General features: G+C 38.7%; 1 protein-coding gene and 1 pseudogene across 3 annotated transcripts in view; both read right to left on the bottom strand.

The window, feature by feature from the left end:
• CSN2 (casein beta) overlaps nucleotides 1–14,706 on the bottom strand; it is a 183,136-nt gene that overhangs the window by 70,760 nt on the left and 97,670 nt on the right. The gene's annotated exons all lie outside the window — the stretch shown is intronic.
• Nucleotides 3,263–12,222, bottom strand: LOC144340979 (large ribosomal subunit protein mL43-like; annotated as a pseudogene).

The raw sequence follows: 14,706 nt of genomic DNA, 5'->3' as shown, positions 1-14,706 counted from the left end.
CTTGCTTTTAAACACTTTTCTGATAAAAAAAGAAAAATGTAAAAATTTGAAAACATTTATGTAGATAACACACAAGGTCATAAAAACTTAAACAATCTAAGCTTTCAGTGACAGTTTTTGTGAAACATTTGTACTGTCATTGTCTCTATTCTCTGCAATTTGCTCTCTCCTTTTGTGTGTATGCAGGAAAAGCATCATTCACACCGAGGCTATAGATCAAATTATCTGTATGGCAACTGATCTCCTCAGTAATCTTGGGGCATGATTATAAAGGTAAGCTGACTCTAGTTACTTTTCTTTCCAGAAGTATCAACACTGACAGTTAAAACAAGAAAAAACAGGAAAAAAGCCATTAAGCCAACAACCATTCTAGTTTAAGAAATGTAGCATGGGTTAGCTCCTTGAAGTGTGCTGATTTGTATAAATGCTTCTGAAGCTGTAGATGTGTGGTGTTATTTCTGAGGTCTCTGTTCTGTTCCATTGGTCTATATGTCTGCTTTGGTACCAGTACCATGCTGTTTTGGTAACTGTAGCCTTGTAGTATAGTTTGAAGTCAAATAGTGTGATGTCTTCAGCTTTGTTCCTTTTTCTTACAATTATCTTGTGTATATGAGCTCTTCTGTAGATACGTATGAAATTTAAAGTAGTTATTTCTAATTCTGTGAAAAATGTCAATGGTAGTTTGATGAGAATAGCATTGAATCTATAAATTACTTTGGTCAGTATGGCCATTTTCATGAAATTGATTCTTCTTATCCATGAGAGTGAAACGTTTTTCCATTTGTTTCTGTCCTCTCTCATTTCCTTGAGCAGTGATTTGTGGTTCTCCTTGAAGAGGTCTTTCACATGCTTTGTTAGCTCTATTTCTAGGTATTTTATTATCTTTGTAGCAATTGTGAATGGGATTTCATTCATGATTCGGGTCTCTGCTTGCTATCTGATCTTCAACAATCCTGAAAAAAACAAGCAATGGGAAAAAGATCTCCTAGTCAATAAATGGGTACTAGGAAAAGTGGCTAGCCATATGCAGAAAAGTGAAACTGGACCCCTTCCTTACACCTTATACAAAAATTAACTTAAGATGGATTGAAAATTACATGAAAAACCCAAAACCAAAAAAAGACCCTAGAAGAAAACCTAGGTGATACCATTCAGGACATAGGCATGGACAAAGACTTCATGAAGGAAATGCCAAAAGCAATGGCAACAAAAGCCAAAATTTATAAATGGGATCTAATTAAACTAAACAGCTTCTGCACAACAAAAGAAACCATCATCAGAGTGAACAGGTAGCCTAGAGAGTGGGAGGAAATTTTTGCAATCTACGCATCTGACAAAGGTCTAGTATCCAGAGTCTACAAGGAACTTACACAAATTTACAAGACAAAAACAATCCCATCTAAAAGTGAGCAAAAGATATGAACAGACACTTTTCAGAAGAAGACATTTATGTGGCCAAAATGTGAAAATAGCTCAACATCACTGATCATTAGAGAAATGCAAATCAAAATCAAAATCACAGTAAGATACCATCTCACACCAGTCAGAATGGTGATTATTAAAATGTCAAGAAACGATAGATGATGGCTAGGCTGTGAAGAGATAGGTGGTGAGAATGTAAATTAGTTTAACCATTGTGGAAAACTGTATGGTGATTCCTCAAGGATCTAGAACCAGAAATACCGTTTGACCTAGCAATCCCATTACTGGGTATATACCCAAAAGAATATAAAGCATTCTACTATAAAGCCATATGTCTACATATGTTTATTGCAGCACTATTTACAATAGCAAAGACATGAAACAAACCCAAATGTCCATCAATGATAGACTGAATAAAGAAAATATGGTATGTATACACCATGGAACACTATGTGGTCATAAAAAGGAATGAGATCCTGTCCTTTGCAGGGACATGGATGAAGCTGGAAGCTATCATCCTCAGCAAACTAACACAGGAACAGAAAATCAAACAGCACATGGTCTCACTCATAAGTGGGAGCTGAACAATGAGAACACATGGGCACAGGGAGGGGAACAGCACACACCAGGGATGGAGGGTAGGAGGTGACAGAAGGTAACATACAGAACTGATCAATAGTGCTGCAAACCACCATGGCACATGTATACCTATGAAACAGTCCTACACATTCTGCACATGGATCCCTGAACTTAAAGTAAAATAAAAAATAAAATTAAATAAAAATGCCTCTGAGGGAAAGTTTCTGTTCACTACTGTTAGGAGACAGAGTTCTGAGTAGGGGAACCCCTACGTTGGTATCCTGACTCTGACAACTAGTTTCATGACCTTGAAGTATTCCTAATCTTCTCCAAACCTCAGTTTCATAAGCAACAAACACATATTATAATAATACTTACACTCTTTATAGAATTTGTAAGGCTATGAAGAGACATTTTAGAAAAGCCCTTGATCTGGAAGGCGTATGGTTATGGCCATGGGCTTCTCTGCCACTACATCTGTTCCTCGTTGTTATTTGAAGTTTTCTGTCCTAAAATGTAATCTTTGGAGAAGATGCACAACCGCCATCGGGGAACTCATGAGAAATTAACATTTTATGCCTAAGTAACTCTAATGAGCAATGGCTATAGGAATCACTAATAAAATATCAACAAGGAGATGGGAATTTTCAGAGAAATAGGAAATGGTAACAATGTCCTTTTTAGAAAGTCATTTTTATTTATCTATATTTACAGCATAAAATGTTCCAAAGTCTATGAGATATTAATATTATACTTCAAAATAAAGCAATATTCTACAATACTGTTCTACAATTCAAAATTGAAATAGTTCAAAAGATTTCAAATATTTTTCAAATATTTTTAAATGTATTGGGAAAATTTACTCTTATTGAATTCCTGCTCTGTGTGATATTACAAAGGCCTGATCTTGATCCTCCAGATGTTAGATAATTGCTAATGACATTTAATCAGGGGAGAATATAGTTAAAATACTATTTGTGGGAGATAGATGAAATGTGGAGACTATATTTAAGTGCTAGAATAAAATAAGGTAATGGAAAACATCAAGAAAAATTTAAATTGCAGATGCTGAATGATAATTTTTATTTATTCTTATTCCCACTTCATGAGTATGTGTCTATTCTGTCTCAAATATTATTTTGGTCCCTGCATTATAATAAGTAAAACTATCTAAAAATAAATAATTTGTACCAGGAAAAGTAAAAATGTATTTACAGGAGTATCAGTTTGGGAGATAAAGTGCTATTTTCTTTTTCTTCACAGGTTTGACTGGCAAATTCACTTTTTACTGGTTTATTGTCATTCGTCATACTGCATCACACTACCGCTGCTTTTTGAAGAATTATCACAAGGCAATGCAGAATTGACCATGATTCACTGAATTCCATGTTTCATGATACTTACCTTCCTAATTATCATTTGATTAGATACTTGTAATTTAAACTGTTAAGCTGTTTTCACTGCTCTTTCTGAGTAATAGAAATTCATTTTTCTCCAAAAGCAATAAATTTCAAGCACATTATTATGTTTATGCTCTTTATTTCTCTTTTTTATATTTATATATATAAAGATTTACTTCTTCACTTTATTTTCCCAGTTCGAGTAGCACTGACTGTAGTACTTTATACCATAGCTCTTTTGAAATGATATTTTTAATTTAGCATGTTATATTCATTTTATCTTACAAACATATGGTCCTCAATCACATCTAGATTACTAGACCTATTGATGCGAAACCTTGATTTGTCCCTGGTGTCCTTTGCCACAGCACATTTCTTAGCATTGAACATTCTCACATTAACTTATCTCAGGCCCTACACGCCAGCAGATAACCCCTATGTCACTCCACAGCAGTAGGCAGGCACTCAGAACACAAACCATCTAATGCTCTCTATCGGTTTGTCAATATATCCATCAAACACAAGCTCATTGAGTGATACCAACGGTCACTCTTTCAGATGCTGTAGTTAGAGAAAGACAGTCAGAGCCCTGTTGTCAGAGCTGTTACATTGCATTTGGGGGATGCAGACAACAAGTAAACAAATAGCACATGACTCAGGTAATAAATGTGTTACAGAAGTGTAAGGCAGGACTAGGATATAGAGGCAGCCTCAAGTAGGACAGTCAAGGATAGCCTTTCTGGTATGGTGACCTTTTAGAAAAGCTGCCAATTAAGTATGGGAGCAAGCATGAAGAAAGACATTTTCAAGCAGAAGAAATAACAAGTACAAATCCATTGTGAATTTTACGAGTTGTAGAATAGGTTTTTCCACTTCTGTGTAAATTAATGTTGGTAAGTTCATAGGAGTGGCATTGAATCTGTACATTGTTTTGGATAATATAGCCATTTTAATGATATTAATTATTCTAATCCATGAGCATGGAATGTTTTCCATTTCTTTGTGTCTTCTGTGATTTCTTTCAGCAGTGTTTTGTACTTCTCTCTGTAGAAACATTTCACCTCCTTAGTTAGATATATTTATAGGTTTTTATTTTTTGTGGCTATTGTAAATGAGATTGTGTTCTTGATTTGGTGCTCATCTTGCACATTACTCATGAACAGAAATGCTACTGATTTTTGTGCATTGATTTTGTATCCTGAAGCCGTACAGAAGTAGTTTATCAGTTCCAGGAGTCTTTCCAAAACCTTAGGGTTTTGTAGGTATTGAATTGTATTGTCCATGAAGAGAGAGAATTTGACTTCTTTTCCTCTATGGATTTTTTTTATTACTGTAACTTGTAGATTGCTCTTACTGTCTCTTTCAGTATTATGTTGAATAGGAGTAGTGTGATTGGACATCCTTGTCTTGCTCCAATTCTCAAGGTGATTGCTTCCAGTTTTTGCCCATTCAGTATGGTGATGGCTGTGGGTTTGACACAGCTCGTTCTTCTTATTTCGAGATACGATCCTTCGATGTCTAGTTTGTTAAAGATTTTTATCATGAAGAAATGTTGAGTTTTATCAAAAGCTCTTTCTGCATCTGTTAAGATTATATAGTTTTTGCTTTTAATTCTGTTTATGTGGCAAATCACATTTATTGGTTTTTGTATGGCGAACCAATCTTGCATCTCTGGAATGAAGCCTGCTTGACCATGGTGAATGAACTTTTTGAAGTGCTTTGAGATCGCTTTGCTAGTGTTTTGTTGTTTAGGATTTTGCATCTATGTTCACCAAGTACATTGTCCTGTAGTTTTCGTGTGTGTGTGTGTTTCTTTGCCAGGTTTGGTGATTCTGGCTTCATAGAATGAGTTAGAAAGGAGCCCCTCTTCCTCAAATTTTTGTAAAAGCTTCAGTATGATTGGTGCAAACTCTTCTTAACATGTCTGGTAAAATTAAGCTGTGAATCCATGTGGTCTGGGGTTTTATTTGGTTTTTGTTTTTTTTGTTTGTTTGTTTTTTGTTTTTTGTTTTTTTTTTTTGAGGTTTTTAATTACTGACTCAACAGTGAAACTAAATATTTGTTTTGGGTATAAATTTCTCCCTGGCTCAATCTTGAGAGATTTTCTCTTTCCAGGAACTTATTCATTTCTGCTCGATTTACTAATTGTGCTCTTAGAGGTGTTTATAATTGTCTCTGAGGATCTTTGCAATTTTGTGGGCTTAGTTGTAAAGTCACCTTTGTCATTTCCGTTTGTTCTTAGTTGAATCTTGTCCTTTATTTTTTCTTTATTAATCTAGCTGGCAGTTTACTGATCTCATTTGTACTTCAAAAAACTAACTTTTGATTTCATTGATTTCTTGTACGGTTTTTGCTTCCAAGTTTCATTTACTTCTTCCTGGAGATCTACCTACATGTGGAGTAGACAGGGCCTCACTGTGCCACGACCTATGCACAGGAATGGTGGGGTGGCTTAGGCTGTTGATCCAGGCAAGACTATGTTCTCAATACCTGGAGATCTGCCTGAGTGTGGAGAGGAAATGAACCCACTACACCCCCGTCTATGTCCATAAAGGGTGTGGTGGCTCAGACTAATGTTCCAGGCAAGGAGTGGCTCTAAATGCCTGAATTTCTGCCTGGAGGTAGAGCAGAGAGGGCCCTACACACCACAATCTTGGGGTAGCAGGAGAAGGCACCTAGTAATGACGCATGCAGACTGGTTCTAGGTCAGCAGTCTTGCACTTGCAGCATGTCTCATCACAAAAGAGAAATAACAGCTCTAGCAGCTCTCCTCTGCACCACGATTGTGAGGTGGCAAAAGCACAAGTCTGGTGCCTAGTTTTCCAGTGCTTTCCATAATTCTGGCTATGAAGGTTCTTAACCCACTCCAGAGCAGGCACTTTAAACTCTGGCCTGAGACTCAAAAGCCTGCACAGCCATGTTCTCAAGTCACCAAAGAATGGCTGACTTTGTATTAAAGTCCTCTATGTAAAGCACCTGTATTAAAAGTGGCATCCTGCCGTCAGTCCTGGGTCTGTGAAAATGTCTGCAGATTTTCCCTTCATAGTGTCTCATAACCTCTCCCAAAGTTAGTTTCAAGGCTTGGAAGAAACAAAATCCTCTCCTTTGGGCTAGGTTGCTCAGATCCTCAGTAGAAAGATGAGTCAGAGAGGGAGGCCCTCTGCATCTCTCACATACTGGGGCTTTACCCACTTTGGTCAGCTAAATGTTATCATGGGGTATGTTTGCACTTGTTCTCCTCTGTAGGACCTGAGGTGTCCTTTGTGATTCCAGTACAATCTCACTTTCCTCCTTGAATTAAAACTCAGAGACACCATCTTTATGAACTATCTTACTATCTTCAAGTGTCAGAAGCATGTCAAAAGTCTCTACTATGCATCCTGAAATAAAAAGAAAAAGAAAAAAACACAACTTGCTTTATTTTCTCTTTTTATTTTGTGTTTGTTTGTTTTGTTTGTTATTATTTAAGTTCTGGGATACATTTGCAGAACATGCAGGTTTGTTACATAAGTACCATGGTAGTTTGCTGCACGCATCAACCCATCATCTACATTAGGCATTTCTCCTAATGCTATTCCTCCCCTTAGCCCCCACCCCACAACAGGCCCCGATGTGTGATGTTCCCCCTGCTGTGTCCGTGTGTTCTCAATGTTCAACTCCCACTTATGAGTGAGAACATGCAGTGCTTGGTTTTCTGTTCCTCTGTTAGTTTGCTGAGAATGATGGTTTCCAGCTTCATCCATGTCCCTGCAATGGACATGAACTCATCCTTTTTCATGGCTGCATAGTATTCCATGGTGTATATCTGTCACATTTTCTTTATCCAGTCTATCATTGATGGGCATATGGGTTGGTTCCAAGTCTTTGCTATTGTGAATGGTGCTGTAGTAAACATACATGTGCACATGTCTATATAGTAGAATGATTGATAATCCTTTGGGTATATGCCCAGTAATGGGATTGCTGGGTCAGATGGGACTGTTGATCCTTGAGGAATTGCCACACTGTTTTCCACAATGGTCAAACTAACTTATTAATTACTAATTTATCTTTGTGGTGTTCTCTGTATTTCCTGAATTTGAATGTTGGCCTGCCTTGCTAGGTTAGGGAAGTTCTCCTGGATAATATCCTGAAGAGTGTTTTCTAACTTGGTTCCATTCTCCCTGTCACTTTCTGGCACACCAATCAAAGGTATATTTGGTCTTTTCACATAGTCTCAAATTTCTTAGAGGCTTTGTTCATTTCTTTTCACTCTTTTTTCTCTAATCTTGTCTTCTCACTTTATTTCATTAATTCAATCTTCAATCACTAATATCCTTTCTTCCACTTGATCAAATTGGCTATTGAAGCTTGTGCAAGTGTCACGAAGTTCTTGTGCCATGGTTTTCAGCTCCATCTGGTAATTTAAGGTCTCCTCTACACTGTTTATTCTAGTTAGCCATTTGTCTAATCTTTTTTTCAAGGTTTTTAGCTTCCTTGCAATGAGTTAGAACATGAACCTTTTGCTTCGAGAAGTTTGTTATTACCAACCTTCTGAAGACTACTTGTCAACTCGTCAAGCTCATTCTCCATCCAGTTTTGTTCCCTTGCTGGCAAGGAGCTACAATTCATTTGGAGGAGAAGAGGTGCTCTGTTTTTTGGAATTTTCAGCTTTTCTGCTCTGGTTTCTCCCCATCTTTGTGGTTTTATCTACCTTTAGTCTTTGATGTTAATGACCTACAGATGGGGTTTTGGTGTGGATGTCCTTTTTGTTGATGTTGATGGTATTCCTTTCTGTTTGTTAGTTTTCCTTCTAACAGACCTCTCAGCTGCAGGTCTGTTGGAGTTTGCTGGAGGTCATTCCAGACACTGTTTCCCTGGGTATCACCAGCGGAGGCTGCAGAACAGCAAATATTGCTGCCTGATCCTTCCTCTAGAAGCATCGTCCAAGAGGGGCACCCACCTGTTTGAGGTGTCTGTCTGCCCCTATTGGGAGGTGTTACCCAGTCAGGCTACACAGGAGTCAGGGACCTGCTTGAGGAGGCAGTCTGTCCATTCTCAGAGCTCGAACACAGTGCTCAAAGAACCGCTGCTCTCTTCAGATCTGTCACACAGGGAAGTTTAAGTCTGCAGAAGCTGTCTGCTACCTTTTGTTCTAATATGCCCTGTCCCCTGAGGTGGAATCTATAGAGGCCGTAGGCCTTGCTGAGCTATGGTGGGCTCCACCCAGTTCATGCTTCTTGGCCTCTTTGTTTATACTGTGAGCTACTTAAGCCTGAGTTACTCAAGCCTCAGCAATGGCAGACACCCCTCCTCCAGCCAGGCTGCAGCCTCGCAGGTAGAACTCAGACTGCTGCACTAGCAGTGAGCAAGGCTCCGTGGGTGTGGGACCCACCGAGCCAGGCACATGAGGGTATCTCCTGGTCTGCTGTTTGCTAAGACTATGGGAAAGCACAGTATTTGTTCAGGAGTGTATCATTTCTCCAGGTACGGTATGTCACGGCTTCCCTTGGCTAGGAAGGGGAAATCCCCTGACCCCTTATGCTTCCTGGGTGAGGCAATGCCACGTGCTGCTTCGGTTCATCCTCCATGGGCTGCACCCACTGTCCAACCAGTCCCAGTGAGATGACCCAGGTACCTCAGTTCGAAATGTAGAAATTACCAGTCTTCTGCATCCATCTCCCTGGGAGCTGCAGACTGGAGCTGTTCTTATTTGGCCATCTTGGAAGCCAGCCCACCACCAAAGTAATCTTCCCAAAGATTACCCAATTCATGTGACATAAAGGCATCTGAGTTAGCCTCTATTAGTCTGATAAGCACTGACTTTTCTTTAAGCCAATAGATTAGAGATCTTTCAAATAACTTGGTAGTGAAATACCACTTCCATGTGACACATACAATTATATAAATATAACAGACATAAAAAGGCAGGTCCAGAAGATTTTTCATTTGGCTGTTTTGAAAAAACTTGCTCCCTTACTTTAGAACCTTAATAAACGTTACAGGAGCCAACAAAAGGTGAAGGAGAGAATTACAATCTCTGGCCTTTTCAAAAGAGGAACACACCAAACTTCAGAGATATCAATCTGAATAATTAGAAAAAGAAATGTTTTTTGAACAAGCAGTCATATTATTTTAGATGAAAAAAATCACAATATAAGATTCTTTCTCATATAAAATTAAATTTCTATTATCCTTTTTGTTTACCAACGGTACCTTTTTATATCTATAACTTTCCTTACATTTTTCTTATTTTCTGTTTCCTTTTACTTCATTTTATATACCTCTAAATAATCTTTGAATTAGATGGAAAACATTTACCTTTTAATTAAAAAAATACTTTTTAACATGTTTCTCTGTATTTTTTAAATTGGAAACTACTCAGACATTTAATTAATATCTATTATTTAATATAACCTCAGATTGTAAATTATATGACAAGTTTAGTATAGTGGATTGAAGCATCCTGGTAGTGGGTGCGTCTCCACAGTGTTTCATCCCTGAGTCATTTCCGCCCTCTTACATGCCTTGGTTTCTCCCTTCAGAGGTCTGGCACCTCCAAGAAGGCTCAAAAGATAGAGTAACCAGCTCCCACATGCATTTACTTAATAACTACTTTTTTGGGGGGTTCCCTGTAGGGCTGCTGTACATCGCAGGGGGTCAAGCCCCCAGACATTTTCACCTGGCTTCTGGTTACCCAGCAGCACCGTTTGCCTGGGAGAGGCAAAATGTCCTTTCTCTTCAGAGTGAGAAAACTTAGTCTCTCATTTATCTACGGAAGCAACAATTCAGTTCTTCATACAAATGTGCAGACAAGCCAATTGTGCTTAATTTAGGGAGAAAAAGCAATGGAGAAGTCCCTTTAGAATATGCCTCTCAGAACTAGAAACCAAACAGGTTGCCCAAAAAGGGGTCATTCTCCTTGTCTTTAGAAATAGGCAATGGAAAATATCCGTTTTAATGCACCTCTCAAATAGAATTAGGATCCTAAACAACTTCCTAGGAGGAAAAAAAAAAAAGCAGCTCAGAATAAATCAAGAACCCGCAACCAAAGGGACGTTCAGGGCTCAGGAGGACTTGCCAGTTTCACTAGTGGAGAAGCTCAGAGTCAGGGAGGCTTTCCACGGGCCCCTACTTGTACCCTGGCTCTAAGTTTGGGAAGCTTATTCAGAGTCCTGAGTCTTCTCCGAGGCCCCACATGTTCAGGCAACAAATTATGGTTCACAAAAAGAATCAAACTCTGTAAAATATTTGAAGAGATTTATTCTGAGTCAAAAGTGAGTGACCAATGGCCTTTGGCACAGACCATACGAGACCCTGAGAACATGTCCCCAAAAATGTCTAGGGTACAGCTTAGTTTTATACCTTTTAGGGAGACATGAGGCATCAATCAAATACATGTAAGATATATTATACACTGGATTTATACAGACAGGTAGACACTTCTATTTGTCCACTAAGTTTTTTTGTTTGTTTGTTTGTTTGTTTTTTCTTATGAGGATTTCTAGATTTTTATTTTCTGGCTCTCATTTCCCCACCATCCCCCCTTTTTAAACTAAGACTAGAAAATATTAATCAGCCTTCCTGCCCTTCCCCAAGGTTCTCAGCATCCCCCACCAGCTGGCTTAAGGGACATGGATTTTATTTCTGCACAAAGAGGGACGTGGGGGGAAGGAGATGTATAGCTAAGACCACAGAAAGCTTGTTAGCCAGGGAATAACTCCCCTCTCCCTTTCAGGGGTCAGGCCTAGATTAATCACTTGGCCTTTAATACTAATTACCTGACGGTTGTTATATGTTCTGCGTCTAGTTTTAAAATAATGAAAACTGAGGCTTGTGCTGAACATCTGCACACATTTTGAAGACAGACCTGAAATGTGACTTTGGATAAGTTTATTAACCTCAGTTTTATAAATCTGTACACACACACATTCACATAAAGTGCCTAGCCCATCACAGCAGAGCTCTCCATAGCTCAGCGGTTGTACCAATAGGACATTAGGGATTCTTCAGAAGCCAGCCATCAGACCTCTCATTGTGTTTTGAGATCATTATTATCAATTTGGATTTAAAAAACAAGGGCCCTGTAAAACCCTTTAAGTCTTCCTCATCTCAGGTTTTAGGGATGCTAACTGATAAAAATTAGGGGTTCACAAGGTCACACTGCCCCTAGAAGCAGGCACTGGAAAGAAACAGGCAGCTCTTCTTTATCCCAAGCAGAACCTCTGTCAACTTGCCCATTGATGGGTTCCATTCACCTGGGCTTGGAATCCCAAAGGGGAAGAACCACCTTTACTGGAGAAACAGTCCAAAGCCTGGGGTTGGAGTTGGTGGAGCAACTCTTCACTGTGCTTGCACCTGGGCTGGGGCAGGATCCTGAACCTCTCGGGGGCATAGCCCGCGGAAAGTGGTCGGCTTGTTGGTGAAGGGGTGCCACTGGCCTTGGATGCTAGGATTGTCGGTGTGGAAGGGCTTGCGGATGCGGATCACGTCCAAACCCGACTGGTTGGCCAGCTTCTGCACCAGCGTCGAGATCTCCTCGACCGACTTGCAGTGGATGCTCTCCTCGCGCATACCCCGTTAAGGTATTCGGTCACTACTCTGGGCACGCAGCACGGATGCGAATTCACATATATTACGACCCCTGGGTTCCGTCGGGCGAAGTCGATCACCTCCCGCTCCCCGAACTCCCTGGCGCCGCGAGACTAGGCGCCGTCGCGGCTGACGCTGAAGCTCAGACGCTCCAGCTGCTGCACGTAGCGACCCAGTCAGTTGTGCAGAACACTGGCCAAGAAGCGGCTAGGAGTCCCGCGCGCAGTCATAGCTACAGCTTGGAGGCCGCGGGGCCTAAGCGGCGAGGAGGGGAGCGGGACTTGTCCACTAAGTTCTAAGGGATGTTTCAAAAAACAACCTACGTATGAAATCAGAATTTATAATATTGTTTTTGTACAAAAGGATAGAAGTGAGAAAACTCTTATATTCAATCTTTAATTATAAAATTAAGATACTCACTATTCTCTCATTTTTCATTTTTCCAAGAGAGCTAATGTATCTGAAGAAATACGTCACCTCCATTCACAGGAAAACTTAATAATCAAACACGTATTGAATTCTTAATCTTGTCTTTATTTTCATAGAAATATCATGGGTATAAAAGAAAATTCCTTTCAAGGATTCTCTTGATAATGTTGTTCAGTCCAAATAAGTGTTCTTTTCTGATTATTTAATCTCCTGGTATAATCTGTGATAATTTTTGAAATATATGTATATTATGAACAGCTAAAGTGTATACTAATTTCATTTATTCATGATACACTGGCAGAAATCCCAAATGTCTTAGAGAATTTAGGTGGAAATTCATAATGCCAATTTAAAGAAGTCAATTATTCTCTGAGAACTAAAATAAATTTGGTAAATAATTATGTTGACATAAATAATAGTTAAAAGCCAGTTCTACCAATTATAATGTATGCTTATACTGCCATATTACATGTGCTGGCAATCACACAGGTAATATGGGAAGTTCCCATCTTTTGATTTGTTGATGGTGATAAAGTCTTTCAATTAAACTGGCTATTCTAAATAAAACAGAATATAGTATTTCTTTAATATATTTCTTAATGTGTATCTTTGATATGTCATTATTGTTTGATCTCTCATCGTAAAGTGATGGAGTTTAAAAAATTCTTCTTAGTAATATAATAAACACATTGATAAAATGGCACCAAATAAAAACATAAACATCGGGGGAGGATAGTTATTTGGGTTAAGAGAAGCAGAGTTAAAGAGTGTAGTAGTAACATGGAAAAACTCCACTTAAGTTGGAAGTATTAGATTTTTCTTCCCCGTAATACTCAATGATGGGCAAAGTAGTAGCTTAAAGGCAGTGTTATATAAAAAAAAAAAAAAAAGGTTCAATCCTCATTTGGAGTGGTTGCCTATAATCAGTGTTCACATGTGTACTACAAAACAAAAACTGTCAACAAAGAGTAAAAATGTAAATGCTTTATGATTTTTACCTATTTTTACATATATGTTTTATAAAAATGGTAAATCTAACTAGTAGTTTAAAAATGATATTGCAGTTGGTATACGAGTTGCAGTTGATATAACAAACTACGCTTTTAAACACATTATTGTGAAACACTTGCACTGTCACTGTCCCAATGGTCCACAGCTCTCTCTAGTTCTTTTGTCTGTATGCAGGAAAGGTCTAACCAATATCAACCATTTCCAGACTATTGGCCATATCCAGCATATCCAGCGTATTACCTATATCCCTATCCATAGCCTTACAGTATTCCTCAGTAACCAAAGGGCATAAGTATAAAAGTAGACTAGGTCTAGTGATATATTTTACTTTCCAAAAATATCCATGTTCATAGTTAAAAGAGGAAATCAAACACAAGACATCAAACAAACAATAGGCCCAGGAAGAGATGTGGGATGATTTACCTTCTTGAAATGTATTTATTTATACAAATAACTCTGAGAGAAAGTTTCTGTCCTGTCGTGGTTAACAGGCTGGACTCTGGAGGGGTGGAAACCTGAGTTTGTATCATGTTCCTGACAATTACTAGTTTCTTTACTGTATTAGTCCATTCTCATGCTGCTGATAAGACATACGTGAAACTGGGTATTTTGTAAAGGAAAGAGGGTTAATGGACTCACAGTTTCACGTGTCTGGGGAGGCCTCACAATCATGACAGGAGACGAAGGAAGGGCAAAGGAACTTCTTACATGGCCACGGACAAAAGGGCATGTGCATGAGGACTCCCATTTATAGAACCATCAGATCTCCTGAGACTTATTCACTACCACAAGAAGAGTATGGAGGAAAATGCTCCCACCACTCAATTATCTCCACCTGGCCCACCTTTGACACATGGGGTTTATTACAATTCAAGGTGAGATTCCAGTGGGGACACAGCCAAATCATATCAACCTTGAAACTAGTAGTTTCTTAATCTTCTCTAAACATCAGTTTTCTTATCAACAAAATACGTATTATAATAATACTTAACCTCATTTTAGAATTGGGAAGACTATTAACAAATATTTTACGTAAAATCCCTTGATTAGAAAGGTGTACAGTTATGACTGCAGATTTCCCTGCCACTAACTCTGTTTCAGAATGTTGTTCAAAACTATACCTCCTAAAATACAATCTTTGGAGAAGATGTACAAGCCTATCGAATGCCTAGAGGATCAAGTTCAGGCTGTTTCCCATATCATTAATGTCAACAGGATATTCAATTAGAATAAAATCTCACAATGCCCTGAGAAATATTTAAAATTCCATGAAATATTTCAACTTTGATGAATG

This window comes from Macaca mulatta, chromosome 5, assembly GCF_049350105.2.
Source record: "Macaca mulatta isolate MMU2019108-1 chromosome 5, T2T-MMU8v2.0, whole genome shotgun sequence".
NCBI lineage: Eukaryota > Metazoa > Chordata > Mammalia > Primates > Cercopithecidae > Macaca > Macaca mulatta.
The sequence above is the reverse complement of the archived record's forward strand: the minus strand, read 5'-3'. Positions and strand labels throughout refer to the sequence as shown.